This window comes from Manis javanica, chromosome X, assembly GCF_040802235.1.
Source record: "Manis javanica isolate MJ-LG chromosome X, MJ_LKY, whole genome shotgun sequence".
NCBI classification, from domain to species: Eukaryota; Metazoa; Chordata; class Mammalia; order Pholidota; family Manidae; genus Manis; species Manis javanica.
This window is the reverse complement of record NC_133174.1, coordinates 139,081,591-139,101,302: the sequence shown is the minus strand read 5'-3', so window position 1 is coordinate 139,101,302 and position 19,712 is coordinate 139,081,591. Positions and strand designations below refer to the sequence as shown.

Here is a 19,712-nt window from a genome sequence, read left to right as displayed (position 1 = left end):
TATTTTCCAGATCTCCCAGTTAACTGAAGATGACCATCATGTCTATTTTGTTGATTGAATGTTGTATTGTCAGCACTTAGCACAATTGTGAAATATTTTGTTGAATAAATGAATAAAACCTCTGTCTGCTCAAGCATTTGCTTCCTAGACTGAGTTGGTATCATGGTGCATCTCTTCTTTCTTAAGATACAAGAATTGGGACTGGAATTAGCCCCTCATAATCTGCCTCTTGCCCCAAACCTGGTCTAGGTTGTCTTGACTAGAAGGTTGCCTCTTGAGAACTATGCTGTGACCTGACCAGATGTTAGTTCTCCCCAAGCTAACAGTCAACTTTGCTTGTACCTTCTGAGCCTTTAAAGGTTTTCCCCTTGCAGGATGACCACGTATTGGTATATCATGACTATCTCCATAAACATCTTGGAGATACATTCCCTCACCATGGTTCTTTGCTGCTTTTCTAAGTTCAACTGTGACCATGTGATCTCCTTCCATGTCTGTCTACCTGTGAACTGTGGTATTATGAGTGTACCCCATAATTGTATGCTTTTATACTTAGGGCCACCTACTCCTGCACTATGGCTATTTTCTCATGCACCGTGCCTGTCTAAACTTGTCTTTTATATGCTTTGACCAACAGTTCATGAGAATCTTTGGTTTTTTGAAAAAAGGTATTATGATTGTCTACTTCCACTTAATGATTATATGTTCCAATACCATGGTTGTTTGCTTCTGCATGCTGGCTCTTTCTGTGGAATTTAGACTTAATTTCATGTATCATGATTGTTTCATTATAATTATCTGGTTCTGCACCTTCAGTAAGGCCTTTGGTTCCTGCCTCATGTCTTCTGCCCTAGTTTTTCCCATGGTAACCACAACCAGTTACTTTAGTGTTTCTGCATCATGGACATCAAAACAAACAAATGCCATGTGCTAACATGGTCAGCTGCTAATGCCTTATCTCATTTGAGCATTCATTATAGCCACCTTCTCCTGTGTGATAGGTGCCTTCCTCAGCAGCATAGTGATCTGAGCACATGCCGAGGTTTATGTATCATGGCAGCCTGAACTTAATCATAGTGTAAGTTCTGTGCCAAGGTCATACCATGACCTGAACACATACCCTGGTCATCTTAGCATAAATCATATGCAACTTATCCTATAGTCAAGTCACACCTATGGTTTTCTTCCCCTTCAGTATATCTTTACCACTTTAATGTGAGTCTGTATACTTTAGACATACAAGCAAGCATCATAGCTTTCTTTTCCTACATCATAAGTATCTGCTTCTATGAAGCAAGAGCTTATGCACATTAACCTGAACCATGGTCATGATGTCATGATCATGATTTTTAAGCATATATCAGTTAATCTGCCCATCTTTCATTGTTATTTGAGTACTTTTTATGCTCATCTTCTCTTGATAATCATGGTCCTTTGGGTACAATCAGGGCCTAACACTTCCATGATATGCACAGCTTATGTTGTTTGTAGTTTACCTTAATATTCACCATGACACTGTATACTTGTACTGGAGCTCTAGGCTACTGTAATATAACTAGTTCATGAATCATTATTTTTAGACGTGTTACATTATTTAAACTTACATATCAATGTGCAGTGTTGACTACAGTCACAAGATAGTTGTAAATGATTACTCTCTGCTTCAAATAGCTGACTATCAGCACACTGTACTGTGGTTATGTACTTAATATTTCATGGTTGACTGATAATATTCAGGGGTTCTCTGAGTGTGTATTTTGTTCAGGTGGTAAAACTACCAACAGAGACATTTATGTACCACACAGTCATGTAAACATGTGCCATGACATCTTCTTTTGCAGTAGTGCCATTTGTATTAGTTTTCTAGGGCTGCTGTAACAAAGTACAACAAACTGGGTAGCTTAAAACAACAGAAACTTATTTCCTCACAGTTCTGGAGGCCAGAAGTACATCAAGATATTGACAAAGCTGTATTCCCTCCTGAAGCTCCAGAAGAGGATCTTTCCTGGCCTCTTCAGATTTCTGGTAGCTGCAGATATTCCTTGGCTTGTGGCATCATCACTCCAGTTTCTGCCTCTATCATCACATGACATTGAGTCCCTGTCTGTCTGTACCTAAATTCCTCTTTCTTATAAGGATACCAGTCATTGGGTTTAGGGTCTACCCTAATCCAGTATGACCTCAGCTTAACTTGATCACATCTGCAAAGACCCTATACCAAATAAGGTCACATCCCCAGGTACCAGGAGTCAGAACTTCAGTGTCTCTTTTTGGGGGGAACATAATTCAACCCATAATAGCATCTACACTTGATGATATTTGCTTTAAAAATTTTTTAAAATAATATTACTTCCAGATAATCTAAAATATTTAGACATAATGAAATATTGAATAGAATTTTCAAAGTACCAAAACTGGTAGACCATTGCAACTTAGATTTAGAGTGCATTTTGCTGCAAGATGTGATATACCTACAAAAGTGAGAAAATAATGTTTTGGAAAATATGGTGATTAAGTCAATGAAATTTCAATCATTATCAACTAATAGTCAACTGTTTGACATTTACTTTTGTGTTATAAATTTTTATGTAGGCATTATGTCCATCTGAGTAAGCACCACAGTTTCATTGTCTGTTTGTATGTGATGGATGTTTGAGGTTGATCTGTGACTGTCTACCTTCTATGTCATAATATTAGGTAGCATAATTACTCATATTTCCGTCATGTCTGCCTCCTACTTCAACATTGGTCTTTGCTTCTATACTGCATCCAACTGCCCCTATATTTTGGATTATTTTCTTGTTATGTGTTTTCCTATATCATCATTTGTACCTCACACTTTTAGGTTATTTGGGTGTATGTCATGATTAAACACAAGAGGTGGTTATTTATGTACAATGGCCTTCAGAGCATATGGCATGAGTCTCATTTCATACCATTGTCATCTTATCCTTGACTGAAAGAACTTGATTCTATATTGTGGATATTGGATAGTGATGTGCATCTGAATGAACATCACTCGATGTCTATTTGCTCTGGCAGCGTATCCAACTGTTTGTGCATTGCATGTGTTTACTCATTGACTGTGGCATCTCTCTCCCTCTCTCTCCATATATATGTGATGGATGTTGCTCATCCAACATGAATATGTAAAAAAGAATCATGATCTTCTGTGTACAGAATGACAGCTTCTATAACATGGATATTAGCTTTTGAATTGTCATGAGATCCTGCACAATAGGTGTTTCCTCTATATTTGCTGTCTGCTCCTGTATCATAGCTATTAGGTCACATAATGATGCAATTTGATTGTGTAATAGGCTCAAATACAAATTCTTGGTAGTTATTCCCCAGGATTATTTTAAATTAGGCATTACGTCCATCTGAGTCTCCTTATGTACCATTGTCATTTTCTCTTGGACCAAAGCCATTCATAGCTTGCATGGTGATTTTTTATTCACGTATCTATCTGAGTAAGAGGCACACCACAGTTCAGTTCATTTCTATACCATGTCCATATGTACCTGTATTATAATTGACACACCTTATATGTGTGTGGGTATGCATTATGTGCTATAGGGGTGTGAATGTGATCTGCTCTTAGACCAATGCTGCACATTCCAGTAATTAAAAACAAAAAATGATCTGAGCAGTTTTTCACTCTGTGGTTCTTTCCTGGTGTACCATGAGTGCCTTCTTTCATATATGAATTGACTCATTCTCCATGATAGGCTAAACATGCATAATGAATATCTGTTCATATACTGTTTTTGAAATTGCACTATGCATTTCCATTTAAACACTATGCCTGCATAAAAATACATTATCAGTGTCTATTCTTGTACTAGAAATTAATATTCTGTACCACATATATTAGTTTGTGCACCATAGTTTTGCTATTTCAGTGAGTTTTCTCTGTTTTGTCATGACTGTCTAATCCTCCTATAACCTGGGTATCAGCTCATGTTGCAGGACCTTCTATGTGTGCATCGTAGTCAAATGCTCAGACTCCTTGGTGGCTGCTTATGCACCATGGGTGTTTGAGCATGTGCTATGGTGTCTACTTTTGCAACATCACCATCTGCTTCTGGAACAAAGTCATTCATTGCTCTATTTTTTAATCTTATATCATGTCTGTCAGAAGAATCACAGCATATTGTCATTTATTGTAGTTTTTAATAAGAGAATGGATATGGAGCCAAAATGACTGGATTTGAATCTTGAATTATCCACTTACTAGCTGTGAGATCTTGAGCATATCAATTCACATCTCCATGCTTCATTTTCTTGCAAAATGACAAAAATAGCATCTCACAAAGTTGTTATGAGTATTGTAAGTCATTATACGTAAATATTTTAAATGCTGCCTGGCATCATGTAGTAAGATGTATAATATGATGATGGTGATGATATCATGTTCCTTGATTCTGTGTCATGATTGTTACCTCAAATTCTGGGGTTCATTAGGTGTGTATTATGGTAAAATGCTCAGATAGGTGTGATAGTGTTTGAAGTACCCTGATAAGTGTATGTGCCATGGGGTCTCCCTTTGAATCACTGCTATCTGTACTATTAGGTCCTGTGCTATTGTTTTCTGCTCCTATATCATCACTATCTTCCTTAATATTGTTCATCTGCCCCTATATTGTGGTCACCAGCTCATTTTCTTGGTAAATCTGGGTGTACATCACAATAAAATGCTCAAACATCGATGGTAGTTGTTCATGCACCATGATTGTCTGAACATGTGCTATGGTATCCCCTCTAGCATATTGCCATGTGCTGCTGGCCTAAAGAAAATTTATTCATGTATTGCATTTCCTTTATTCATATGCCCAGTCCATCTGAGCATATTCTACTAGATGGTCTTGCTCTTGTATTATATCCACATGCTTTTGTATTATAGGTTTTTGCTCATGCACCATGGTTGTCTGAGCATGCAGCATGCATGTCTGCTCATACCCCATGGTTCCTGAGCAGGAACCCTCATTGCCTACACTCTACAGAGAAATGTTTTTTTATTCATCATGTATATCAGTTTGCACTTTATGGTAATTTGCTCTTATTCCATGTCTCTCTACACCCCAATCGCACTTGTCTTTTCTTGCACTGTGTCTATATATTACAAATGATAAATACTGTCTCATGTCACTGGCTTGTCTGCTGTGTGCATCATGGTCAAATACACAAATGCTTATGGTGGCTATTCATGCACCTGGTTGTTTGAGCATGTAACATGATTTCACTTGTTCCATCATTGTTATCTGCTCCTAGACTAAAGGAATTTGTCATGTTTTAAAAGTCACTAACCATATCCATTTCAAAAAGCATTGTGGCATGTCTACCTGCTTCTGTGTCATCACTTTCAGTTCATGTCGTGGAACTGTGTAGGTAAGCATCATAATTAAATGCTCAAATACTAGTTGTGGTTGTTGATGCAACATGGTCATCCGAGTATTTGGTGCCAGATCTCCTTTCGTATACCTGACATCTGCTCATGGACAAAACTATTCCCTCCTGTACCATAGCTTTTCTGGAAAGCCCGCTATCTGTCTGAGCACCAGATATCACCAGAACCACAACATGGTTTTCTTCTCAGAGAATAGATTTTTGTGCCCTGTCCTATGTCTCTTAGCTCCTATGTCATGACTGCTATGGCATATTGTAGAGTATTTTTGTTTACTTGTGTACATCATGATCAAATGATCAAACATTGCTGGTGGCTTTCATCTACTGTTGTTGCCTGAGCATATTCCGTGGTGTCTCTTTATGCATCTTTGCCGTCCACTTCTGAAACATTCATGTACTGAGATGTTTTGGTCGTGTGCCATATCCGTCAGTGATGTGTCCACTCCTGGAGGCATTTTCTACTGCACCTTGTCTCTTGGCTCTAAGTGGGCGTTGGCTCATTCTTTATGGTTGTCTTAATGTGCATAGTGCATTCTACTCTTTCACTGTGTTTGATGTTTTAGTACGGTCTTCTGTTGATTCATTGTGTGTGTGAAAATGTACCATCCTTGTCTGCTTTGCACTAAGAATGGAAATTTCTGTACCATGAATATCACTTTGTGTGCCATGGTTCTTTGTTACTTCAATGTGTTTGGCTCCTCCTTCGTCTTCGGTATCTCCCTCTATGCACTGGATGTCAGCTCAGGTGGCAGGACCTTCTGAGTGTGCATCGTAGTCAAATGCTCAGACTCCTGTGGTGGCTGCTCATGCACCACGGATGTTTGAGCATGTGCTACGGTGTCTACTTTTGCTACATTGCCGTCTACTTCTGGACCAAAGCCATTTGTTCCCGTACTCTGTGTTTCTAATCTTGTACCACGTTCATCTGAGGAAGCATGACACCATCAGTATATATGCAGTGCTGGCTCTGAAGTTAGAATGTTTATATTTAATCACAGTTCTGCCATTGAATAGCTTGATATCTTTGAACAAGTTATTTAATCCCTTTGTGTCTATTTTCTCAGCTGCAAAATAAAGATAATAATGATACCTACCTCATAGGGTTGTTGTGAGGATCCAAAAAATTCAATGTAAAATGCTTATATTGTGCCTAATACGTGGTAAATGCTAAGAATTTGCTGATAATATTAAATTGCTATGTCTCTTTGTTCTTTATTATGATTGTCAGCTTGTATTCTGAGATTGTGCATATCAGTCACATGCTAAATTACTGGTGGTGAGTGTCCTGTCAACATGGTCATGGTCATTTGATAATGCCTTTATTTCTCCTTTTGCAATAATGTTTCTGCTCGTTCAACAGAGCCGTTCATTGCTGTGTTGTGTTCGTTACTCGTCACTTCTGCCTGAGCAAGGATAGCACAATAGCTGACTACTGTACCATTTCCACCTGTACCTGTATCATAATCTATAGCTCATGTTTCAAGGTATATTGATGTGTGTCATGATCAAATACTCAAACACCAGTGAGTGTTTTGTTTTTTTTTTGCATTGTGGTCATTTGAACACATTTCATGTTGTCTCCTACCATTACCATCTGCTCCTGGACCAAGTAATTCCTTCTTGTTTTATGGATTTTTTATTAAATATTGTGACTATGCAGTTTCTACTATGTGATTGTTTTCTCTGTACTGTTCTGTCTTCTCTTACATATACCATGGTAGTCTGAACATGCGTACAGAATTTCTGTTCACATTACTGTGTTTGGGGCTGTACTGTAGATTTCTACATATACACCATGATTCTATGAACATGCAGTAGTTGTGTACTTTTGAATTGAGAATGGAATCCTCTGTATAATGAGTAACAGTCTGGAAATTGTGGCAGCATCCAGTTTGCCTACACCTCCATCATCCTGGATACATACAGCTCATGTTGCAAGACCATTGGTATGCCTTGTGGTCAAATATTCTGACTACTGTGGTAGCTGTTCATGAAGCATGGATGTCTGATAATGGACTATGTATCTACTTAGGTAACAGTCCTTGCTCTCTGCATCAGTAACATAGCTGTTAGTTCCCTTACTGTGTATGTGTGTGTTTAATCTCCTGTCATGTCCATCAGAGATAGCACAGTGCCACTGATGTACAGTGAGGTCAGGCTGTCAGATATGCGAGGCACTTCCTATCTTTCTGCCTTAGTTTCCTCAATCCTGAAATAATAGTAATAATAATACCTACTTTATATGCTTGTTGTGAACGTAAAATAGTTATTATATATACAGTCCTTAGTTCCTAACATATAATAAGTACTAAACTATTATTATCATCATAATTTTTATACTAGTATTGTTTTCCTTTTTTCTCTATCATGAGTGACAGGCTATATTCTGAGATTGTCTTGGTTTACATTATAGTCAAATGCTTAAGCAGTGGTGGTATCTTTATAACACACAAATGTAGTCTGAGCATTTGTCATGATGTCACCCATTGTGTCATTGCCATGTGTTCCTTGACCATTCCATATCATCTTATTTTATAATCTCTTAAATATTGTACCATGTCCATATACACAATGGAATATTATTTGGTCATAAAAAGAAAACAAATCCTACCATTTGCAAGAACATGGATGGAGCTGGAGCGTATTATGCTCAGTGAAATGAGCCAGGTGGAGAAAGACAAGTACCAAATGATTTCCCTCATTTGTGGGGTATAACAAAGCAAAACTGAAGGAACAAAACAGCAGCAGACTCACAGACTCCAAGAAGGGACTAGTGGTTATCAAAGGGGAGGGGTGGGGAAGGGTGGTGGGGAGGGAGGGAGAAGGGGATTAAGAGGCATTATAATTAGCACTCACAATATAGGTAGGTCACGGGGAAGGCAGTATAGCACAGAGAAGACAAGTAATGACTATAGCATCTTACTACGCTGATGGACAGTGACTGCAGTGGGGTGGGGGTGGGGTATTTGATAATATGGGTGAATGTTGAAACCACAATGTTGCTCATGTGAAACCTTCATAAGATTGTATATCAATGATACCTTAATTAAAACAAAAACAAAAACAAATATTGTTCCATGTTAATAAGTATTATTCTATGGCTTTCTTTACTTATTCTGACTGCTCTGATAACGTATTTGCATGTGCAATACCATGTTTATCTGATATGCTCACATACCATGGTTTTCTGCATATGATATAATTGTGTATACTGATGTAATGAGATTTCTGTTTTCCATGTTACAGAGGAAAGTTTATGTAGCAAGCTTCTATTTCCTTTTTAATTCCTTTTTTATGGTTTTCCATTATTGTTGTTAGTTTCTCTATCACCATTTTGCTTCTGTATCCTGGCTCTCAGCATGCATTTTGAAGTTATTTGATTATGTATGAGAATCCCAAATACCAGTGAGCTATATCCCATTGCTATTTGAGCATATACTGTGTTTTCCTTTTCACTATTTCCATCTGCTTTAGCCCGCACATTGTTGTTCCTGTTTTGTAGGGTTTTTTTTTCAATCTCATAGCATATCCATGTGAACAAGCTCTAAACCATGTTTTACTGCTCCTTTAAGTTTTTAATCATTCACCATGCTTTTCTGTGCATCCTCTATTTATCACAGTTTTTAAGGATAATCATTATACTTTGATCCTGCACTGAGAATGCCATCGTCTGTATTTTGTACCATGCATTAGCTTATGCATGTTGTTTTTCAAGTCCTGCACTGAGGTGTTCTTCCTTCCTATTACTGTTGTCTGCTCCTGTACAACCTGCTTATATAATGGCTTAGAACTCATTGTGCAGTTTTCTGAAGGTGCACTGTGATCGTATTGTGCTCATGTTCTCCTTTTGCGTCATTACGGTCTGTTCTATTCCCTCATATACCAATGACTGTCTGCAGTTGGACCATATAGATCTGCTATTGATTCACTGCTATCTTCTCTTCTATAATGGCCATTGGCTCCTGTTGCAAAGTTGTCTGATTGTGCGTTATAATCAAATACTCAGACTCCAGTACTGCCTCCTCATCATGCACTGTGGACACCATGAACCATGAGATGCCCATTTGCATCAATTCCTTTAACTCCTAGACCAAAGCCATTAAAAAGACTCATGCTCTGTGCCTTTGCCCCCTGAGTCCACATTTTATTAAATGTTTTTTAAAACTGATGTATAGTTGACTTACAATATTATGTCAGTTTCAGACATACAGCATAGTGATTCAACACTTATACATTATGAAATGTTCACCACAATAACTGTAGTTACAGTCTGTTGCCATACAAAAGATATTAATATATTATTGGCTGTATTCCCCATCCTTTGCTTTTCATCCCTCTCAGTTATTTATTACTGGAAGTTTGTACCTCTTAATTCCCTTCACCTATTTTGTTCATTCCCTCCCTTCTCCTTCCCTATGACAGCCACCAGTTTGTGCTCTGTGTCTATGGTCTGTTTCTGTCTTGTTTTGTTTTTTAGATTCCACATGTAAGTGCATTCATATGGTATTTGTCTTTCTCTGGCTTATTGCACTTAGCGTAATACCCTCTATGACCATCCATGCTGTTGCAAATGGCAAGATATCATCTTTCTTTATGGCTCAGTAATAGTCCACTGTGAACAAATACCACATCTTTATCCATTCATCTGTTGATGGGCACCTAGGTTGCTTCCATATCTTGGCTATTGTAAATAATGTGGCAATAAACAATGGGGTGCATATATCTTCTCAAATAACTGTTTTCATTTTCTTTTGGTAAATACCCAGAAGTGGAATAGCTGGAGCCTATGGTAGTTCTATTTTTACTTTTTTGAGGAAACTCCATACTGTTCACCATAGGGTTATACCAATTTGCTTTCCTACAGGCAGTGCACAAGGGTCCCCTTTTCTCCACAACCTTGCCAACACTTGTTATTTCTTGTCTTTTTGGTACTAGACAATCTGGCAGGTGTGAGGTGAAATCTCACTGTGGTTTTGATTTGCATTTTCCTAATGTGGAGCATCTCTTCATGTGTCTGTTGGCTATCTGAAGACTTCTTTGTAAAAATACCTACTTAGGTCCTCTGCCCATTTTTTAATCAGATTTGTTTTTGCTGTATGAATTCTTTATATATTTTGGGTATTAACCCCTTATCAGATATATCATTTGCAAACATTTTCTCCCATTCACTAAGTTGAATTTTCATTTTGTTGATGGTTTCCTTCACCGTGCAAAAGCTTTTTAGTTTGGTAAAGTCCCACTTATTTATTTTTGCTTTTGTTCCTGAGGAGACAGAACCAACATAATGCTTAGACTGATGTCCAAGAGTTTATTGCCTGTGTTTTCTCTTAGGAGTTTTATGGTTTTGAGTCTTTAATCCATTTCAAGTTTATTTTTTGTGTATGGTTTAACAAAGTGGTCCAGTTTCATTCTTTTGTATGTAGCTGTCCAGTTTTCCCAACACCATTTATTGAAGAAACTGTTCTTTCTCCATTGTATATTCTTGCCTCTTGTGTCATAGATTAATTGACCATAGAAGTGTGTGTTTATTTCTGGGCTCTCTGTTCTGTTCTGTTGATCTGTATGTCTGTTTTTGTGCCAGTTCCATACTGTTTTGAAAATTGTGGCTTTGTAGTGTAATTTGAAACTTGGCAGTGTGATACCTCCAGCTCTGTTCTTCCTTCTCAAGATTGCTTTTGTTATTCAGGATCTTTTGTGGTTCCATACAAATTTTTGGACTATTTGTTCTAGTACTATAAAAAATGCTGCTGGTGTTTTTATAGGGATTGCATTGGATCTATAGATTGCTTTGGGTACTGTGGACATTCTAACAATGTTAATTCTTCCAATCCCCAAGCATGGTATATCTTTCCCTTTATTTGTGTTATCTTTAATTTATTTCATCAATGTCTTATTATATTGAAGTATATTCCTTCTGTTCCCACTTTGTTGAGAGTTTTTATCATGAAGGGATGTTGAATTTTTTCAGATGTTTTTTCTGTATCTATGGAGATGATCAGGACTTTTATCCTTCCTTTTGTTAATATAGTGTATCATGTGGATTATTTGAGGATATTGAAACATCTTTGCATTCCTGGAATAAACCCCACTTGATGAATGTGGATGATCCTTTTTAGTGTATTTTTGAGTTCAGTATCTAATAATTCATTGAGGATTTTTGTCATCTATGTTCATTAGGGATATTGGTCTATAATTTTCTTTTTTCATAGTGTCATTGTCTGCCTTTGGTATCAGGGTAATTCTGTCCTCATAGAATGAATGTGGAAGCATTCCTTTTATTTTTTGAAACAGTCTGAGAAGGATAAATTTTACATCTTCTTAAATGTTTGTTAGAATGCACCTGTGAAGCTATCTGGTACTAGACTTTTGTTTGTTGGGAGCTTTTCATTACTGATTCAATTTCATTATTAGTAACCAGTCTTTTCTGATTTTCTATTTCTTCCTGGTTCAGCCTTGAAAGATTGCCTGTTTCTAGGAATTTACCCATTTCTTCTAGGTTGTCAAATTTGTTGGCATATAATTTTTCATAGTAGTTTCTTACAATTCTTTGTATTTATGTGGTGTCACCTGTAGCTTCTCTTTTATTTCTGATTTTATTAGTTTTCTTTTTCTTGATGAGTCTATCAAAAGGTTTATCAATTTCATTTATCTTTCAAAGACCCAGCTTTTAGTTTCTTTGATCTTTTCTGTTGTTTTTGTTCTCTATTTCATTTATTTCTGGTCTGATCTTTATTTCCTTCCTTCTAAATTTGGGCTGTTTGTTCTTCTTTTTCTAGTTCCTGTAGGTGTACATTTTATATTTGTTTAGTTGAGATTTTTCTTATTTTTTGATGTAGGCCTATATTGCTATAAGCTTTCCTCTTAGAATTGCTTTGCTGTGGCCCAAAGATTTTAGAATGTTGTGTTTTCATTTTCATTTGTATCAAGGTAGTTTAAAAAATTGTTTTATTAAGGTATTATTGATATACACTCTTATGAAGGTTTCACATGAAAAAACAATGTGGTTACTACATTTTTCCAATTACAAGTCCCCACCCGTACCCCAATGCAGTCACTGTCCATCAGTACAGTAAGATGCCACAGACCCACTGTTTGCCTTCTCTGTGCTACACTGTTTTCCCCGTGATGCCCCACACCATGTGTACTAAACATAGTACCCCTCAATCCCCTCCTTCCTCCCTCCCCACCCGCCCTCCCACACCCCTCCCCTTTGGTAACCACTAGTTCCTTCTTGGAGTCTCTGAGTCTGCTGCTATTTTGTTCCTTCAGTTTTGCTTCATTGTTATACTCCACAAATGAGGGAAATCATTTGGCATTTAACTTTGTATGCCCGGCTTATTTCACTGAGCATAATATCCTCCAGCTCCATCCATGTTGTTGCAAATGGTAGGATTTGTTTCTTATGGCTGAATAGTATTCCATTGTGTATATGTACCACATCTTCTTTATCCATTCATCTGCTGATGGACACTTAGGTTGCTTCCATATCTTGGCTATTGTAAATAGTGCTGCGATAAACATAGGGGTGCATATGGATATTTTTTTTTTAGATTCCACATGATGGATGATCTTTTTGATGTATTTTTGAATTTGGTTTGCTAATATTTTATTGAGTATTTTTGCATCTGTGTTCATCATGGATATTGCTCTGTAATTTTCTTTTTTTGTGGTATCTTTGCCTGGTTTTGGTATTAGAGTGATGCTAGCCTGTCTTTTTGAATCTGAGAAGTTGTATTCTTTGGGTAAATTCCAAGGAGTGGGATTCCTGGGTCAAATGGTATTTCTATTTTTAGTTTTTTGAGGAACCTCCATATTGCTTTCCACAGTGGTTGAACTAGCTTACATTCCCATCAGCAGTGCAGGAGGGTTCCCCTTCCTCCGCATCCTCACCAGCATTTGTTGTTCTTAGTCTTTTCGTTGCTGGCCATCCTTACTGGTGTGAGGTGATATCTCATTGTGGTTTTAATTTGCATTTCCCTGATGATTAGTGATGTGGAGCATCTTTTCATGTGTCTTTTGGCCATCTGACTTTCTTCTTTGGAGAACTGTCTCTTCATATCCTCTGCCTATTTTTTAATCAGGATATTTCCTTTTTGGGTATTGAGGTGTGTGAGTTCTTTATATATTTTGGATGTCAACCCCTTATCGGATCTGTCATTTATGAATATATTCTCCCATACTGTAGGGTGCCTTTTTGTTTTGTTGATGGTGTCCTTTGCCATACAGAGACTTTTTAGTTTGATGTAGTCCCATGAGTTCATTTTTGCTTTTGTTTGCCTTCCTTCTAGGAGATGCATTCAGGAAGAAGTTGCTCATGCTTATATTCAGGAGATGTTTGCCTATGTTGTCTTCTTAGAGTTTTATAGTTTCATGACTTACATTCAGGTCTTTGACCCATTTTGAGTTTACTTTTGTGTATGGGGTTAAACAATAATCCAGTTTCATTCTCTTGCATGTAGCTGTCCGGTTTTGCCAACACCAGCTGTTGAAGAGGCTATCCTTTCCGCACTGTATGTCCATGGCTCCTTTATCATATATTAATTGATCATATATGGTAGGGTTTATATCAAGGTTCTCTAGTCTGTTCCACTGGTCTATGGGTCTGTTCTTGTGCCAGTACAATATTGTCTTGATTACTGTGGCTTTGTAGTGGGGCTTGAAGTTGGGGAGCATATTCCCCCCAGCTTTATTCTTCCTTCTCAGGATTGCTTTGGCTATTTGGGGTCTTTTGTGGTTCCATATGAATTTTAGAACGATTTTCTCTAGTTCATTGAAGAATGCTGTTGGTATTTTGATAGGGATTGCATTGAATCTGTAGATTGCTTTAGGCAGGATGGCCATTTTGACAATATTAATTCCTCCTATCCATGAGCACGGGATGTATTTCCATTTATTGGTATCTTCTTTAATTTCTCTCATGAGTGTCTTGTAGTTTTCAGAGTGTAGGTCTTTCACTTCCTTGGTTTGGTTTATTCCTAGATATTTTATTATTTTTGATGCTACTGTAAATGGAATTGTTTTCCTGCTTTTCTGCTAGTTCATTGTTAGTGTATAGGAATGCCATAGATTTCTGCATATTAATTTTGTATCCTGAAAGTTTGCTGAATTCAGATATTAGATCTAGTAGTTTTGGAGTGGATTCTTTAGGGTTTTTTATGTACAATATCATGTCATCTGCAAATAGTGACAGTTTAACTTCTTCCTTGCCAATCTGGATGCCTTTTATTTGTTTGTGTTGTCTGATTGCCATAGCTAGGACCTCCAATACTATGTTGAATAGAAGTGGGGAGAGTGGGCATCCTTGTCCCCAGTCTTAGAAGAAAAGCTTTCAGATTCTTGTTGTTAAGTATAATGTTGGCTGTGGGTTTGTCATAGATGGCCTTTATTATGTTGAGGTACTTGCCCTCTATACCCATTTTGTTAAGAGTTTTTATCATGAATGGATGTTGAATTTTGTCAAATGCTTTTTCAGCATCTGTGGAGATGCTCATGTGGTTTTTGTTCTTCTTTTTGTTTATGTGGTGGATAATGTTGATATAGTTTGGAATGTTGTACCATCCTTGCATCCCTGGAATAAATCCTACTTGATCATGATGGATGATCTTTTTGATGTATTTTTGAATTTGGTTTGCTAATATTTTATTGAGTATTTTTGCATCTATGTTCATCAGGGATATTGGTCTGTAATTTTTTTTTTTTGTGGTATCTTTGCCTGGTTTTGGTATTAGAGTGATGCTAGCCCCATAGAATGAGTTTGGAAGTATTCCCTCTTCTTCTACTCTTTGGAAAATTTTAAGGAGGGTGGGTATTAGATCTTCACTAAATGTTTGATAAAATTCAGCAGTGAAGCTATCTGGTAGAGAGGTTTTGTTCTTAGGTAGTTTTTTTGATTACCCATTCAATTTTGTTGCTGGTAATTGGTCTGTTTAGATTTCCTGTTTCTTTCTGGGTCAGCCTTGGAAGGTTGTATTTTTCTAGAAAGTGGTCCATTTCTTCTAGGTTATCCAGTTTGTTAGCATATTATTTTTCATAGTATTCTCTAATAATTCTGTATATTTCTGGGGTGACCATAGTGGATTTTCCTTTCTCATTTCTGATTCTGTTTATTTATGTAGATTCTCTTTTTTTCTTGATATGTCTGGCTAGGGGTTTATCTATTTTGTTTATTTTCTTGAAGATCCAATTCTTGCTTTCATTGATTCTTTCTATTGTTTTATTATTCTCAGTTTTATTTATTTCTGCTCTAATCTTTATTATGTCCCTCCTTCTACTGACTTAGGGTCTCATTTGTTCTTCTTTTTCTAGTTTCATTAATTGTGAGTTTAGACTGTTCATATGGGATTGTTCTTCTTTCATGAGGTAGGCCTGTATTGCAATATACTTTCCTCTTAGCGCAGCCTTCACTGCATCCCACAGATTTTGCAGTGTTCAATTATTGTTGTCATTTGTCTCCATATATTGCTTGATCTCTGTTTTTATTTGGTCATTGATCCATTGGTTATTTAGGAGCATGTTGTGAAGCCTCCATATATTTGTGGGATTTTTCATTTTCTTTGAATAATTTATTTCTAGTTTCATACCTTTGTGATCTGAGAAACTGGTTGGTACCATTTCAATCTTTTTGAATTTAGCGAGGCTCTTTTTGTGGCCTAGTGTATGATCTATTCTTGATGACGTTCAGTGTACACTTTAGAAGAATGTGTATTCTCCTGCTTTGGGCGTAGAGTTCTGTCGATGTCTGTTAGGTCCATCTGTTCTAATGTTTGTTCAGTGCCTTTGTCTCCTTACTTATTTTCTTTCTGGTTGATCTGTCCTTTGGAGTGAGTGGACTGTTAAAATCTCCTAGAATGAATGCATTGCATTCTATTTCTGCTTTTAATTCCATTAGTATTTGTTTCACATATGTAGGTACTCCTGTGTTGGGACCATAGATGTTTATAATGGTTGTATCTTCTTCTTGGATTGACCCCTTTTTATCGTTATGTAATGTGCTTCTTTGTCTCTCATGACTTTCTTTGTTTTGATGTCTATTTTTCTGATACAAGTACTGCAACTCTTGCTTTTTTCTCCCTATTAGTTGCATGAAATATCTTTTTCCATCCCTTTACTTTTAGTCTGTGTATGTCTTTGGGTTTGAAGTGAATCTCTTGTAAGCAGCATATAGATGGGTCTCATTTTTTAATCCATTCAGTGACTCTATGTCTTTTGATTGGTGCATTCAGCCCATTTACATTTAGGATGATTGTTGATAGGTATGTACTTATTGCCAACGCAGGCTTTACATTCATAGTTACCAAAGGTTCAAGGGTAACTTCCTTAGTATGTAAGAGTCTAACTTAACTCACTTAATATGCTATTACAGACACAATCTAAACGTTCTTTTTTTCTCCTCCTTTTTCTTCCTCCTCCATTCTTTATATATTAAGTATCATATTCTGTACTCTTTGTCTATCCCTTGATTGACTTTGGGGATAGTTAATTTAATTTTGCATTTCCTTAGTAATTAGCTGTTCTACTTTGTTTACTGTGGTTTTATTACCTCTGTTGACAGCTATTAAACCTTAGGAACACTTCCATCTATAGCAGTCCCTCCAAAATAAACTGAAAGATGGTTTGTGGGAGGTAAATTCTCTTAGCTTTTGTTTATCTGGAAACTGTTTAATCCCTCCTTCAAATTTAAATGATAATCTTGTTGGATAAAGTACTCTTGGTTCCAGGCCCTTCTGCTTCGTTGCATTAAATACATCATGCCACTCCCTTCTGGCCTGTAAGGTTTCTGCTGAGAAGTCTGATGATAGCCTGATGGGCTTTCCTTTGTATGTGATCTTATTTCTCTCTCTCTGCTTTTGCTAGTCTGTCATTATCCTTGATCTTTGCCATTTTAATTACTATATGTCTTGGTGTTGTCTTCCTTGGGTCCCTTATGTTCAGAGATCTGTGCACGGCCCTGGTCTGAGAGACTATGTCCTTCCACAAATTGGGGAAGCTTTCAGCAATTACCTCCTCAAAGACACTTTCTATCCCTTTTTCTCTCTCCTCTTCTTCTGGTACCCCTAAAATGCAAATATTGTTCCATTTGGATTGGTCACACAGTTCACTCAATATTCTTTCATTCTTAGAGATCTTTTTTTCTCTCTGTGCCTCAGCTTCTTTGTATTCCTCTTCTCTAGTTTTCTATTTCATCTATCATCTCCTCCACCATATCTAATCTACTTTTAATACCCTCCATTGTGCTCTTCAATGATTGGATCTCCTACTGGAATTCATTCCTGAGTTCTTGAATATTTTTCTATACCTCCATGAGCATGTTAATGATTTTTATTTTGGAATCCCTTTCAGGAAGATTCATGAGGTTGATGTCATTTAAATATTTCTCAGGAGTTGTATTCAAAATTTTACTTTGAACCAGATTTCTTTGGCGTTTCATATTTGTATATGGCACCCTCTACTGCCCAGAAGCTCTACTCTCTGGAACTGCTCAGCCCCTGAAGCAATGTTGGGGGTCACAGGGGAGTGGTATTGGTGCCTGGGGAAAAGAAAGAGCTGTTTCCTTCTTCCCGCCTGCTATGCCTGTCTCCACTGCCTGGATCAGTGGGCTGAGCACACAGGTATAAACCTCTATGCTTTGCGTTTGTAGTTGCTGTTGATGGGGCTTCCCTCTGGCTGGCCTAATGCCAGAGTAGGGTTTGCCGGTGTTTGAACCATGTGGGGCTGGCCAGGCGAAAGGCGCAGTAGGCTGTCTATCACGGAGGGCGTCCCTGGAGCTGTGTAGCCAGCCAGGGAGCTGGAGCGCCTGGAGATCGTGAAAGCTCCCAACCTGCTGGGCAGAGTGCACCTGGACAATTTTGTCTACTCGTCCTATCTCCTGAGCAGTAAGCTCTGTGCAGTTCTTATCCTTTTAGCAGCCATCTTGTTGTTATGAAGTCTCTCAGACTGCCTGCCTTTCTTTTGTCCCAAAGCAGCCATATTTGGATCCCTGCTTTCCACAAGTGTCTAGGGTCTCAGTCTCTCCAGGAATTCTGCCTGTCTTAGCTTTCCAACCCCAATCACAAGAGTACCATGCAAGCACCATGAAATGTAGGTTTGTGTTCCCAGAGCAGATCTGCAGAGTTAGGTATTCAGCAGTCCCAGGCCTCCACTCCCTACCTGCTCCATTTCTCTTCTTCAAGCCAGTGTGCTGGGGTGGGGGAAGGGCTTGGGTCCAGCTGGGCCACAGCTTTGGTATGTTACCCTTTTCCATTAGGTTTATTCTTTTCTCCAGGTGTATGCAGTTTGGGGCAGTCCTCTTTCCTGTTGCTCTTTCAGGATTAGTTGTATTAATTATATTTTCTTATTATATGCAGTTTTAGGAGGAAGCCTCTGTCTCACTCTCATGCCTCCATCTTTAACACTCAAGGTATTTTTTAAAATTGAAGTATAGTTGATACATAATTTTATATTGGTTTCAGTGTAAAACAGTGATTCAACAGTTAACTGCATTATTAAATGCTCACTGCAATAAATGTAGTTATTGTCAACATACAGGTATTACAATATTATTGACTATATTCCATATGCTATACTTTCATCCCTGTGACTAATTTATATTATAACTGGAATTTTGTGCATATTTATCCCCTTTGCCTGTTTTACCTCCATGCTCACCCCCTCTTCCATGACAATCACCAGTCTCTTCTCTTGGTCTATGAGTGTATTTCTGTTTTGTTTGTTTTGTTTTAGATTGTAGACCTAGAGGGTATTATGCTAACTGAAATAAGCCAGACAGAGAAAGAAAAATACCATATGATTTCACTTATATGTCTCAAGGTACTTTTTGATCCCCTCTTTGATTTTTTTCCTGACCCACTGGTTAATTAGTAGCATGTTTAGCCTCCACATGTTTGTGTTTTTTTTCCAGTTTTTTTTTCTTGTAATCTATTTCTAGTTTCACACCACCGTGGTTGGAAAGATCCTTGATAAGATTTCATCTTTCTTAAATTTATTGAGACTTGTTTTGTGGTCTAACATGCTGTAGCCTGGAGAATATTCCATATGCACTTGAAATTCTTTTCTGCTGCTTTAGGATTGAATGTTCTATATATATATATATATATATATATATATATATATATATATATATATATATATATGTTAAATCCATCTGGTCTAATGTGTCATTCAAAGCCACTGTTTCCTTATTGAGTTTCTGTCTGGATGTTCTATCCATTGATGTATGTAGGTGTTAAAATCACCTACTGTGATTGTATCACTAACAATTCCTCCCTTTATATCTTAATATTTGCTTTATATATTAAGTACTCCAG

At 37.4% G+C, this 19,712-nt stretch overlaps 1 protein-coding gene across 3 annotated transcripts in view; it reads left to right on the top strand.

Moving 5' to 3' along the window:
• Positions 1–19,712, top strand: part of GABRA3 (gamma-aminobutyric acid type A receptor subunit alpha3) — a 175,403-nt gene that overhangs the window by 40,132 nt on the left and 115,559 nt on the right. The window lies entirely within an intron of this gene.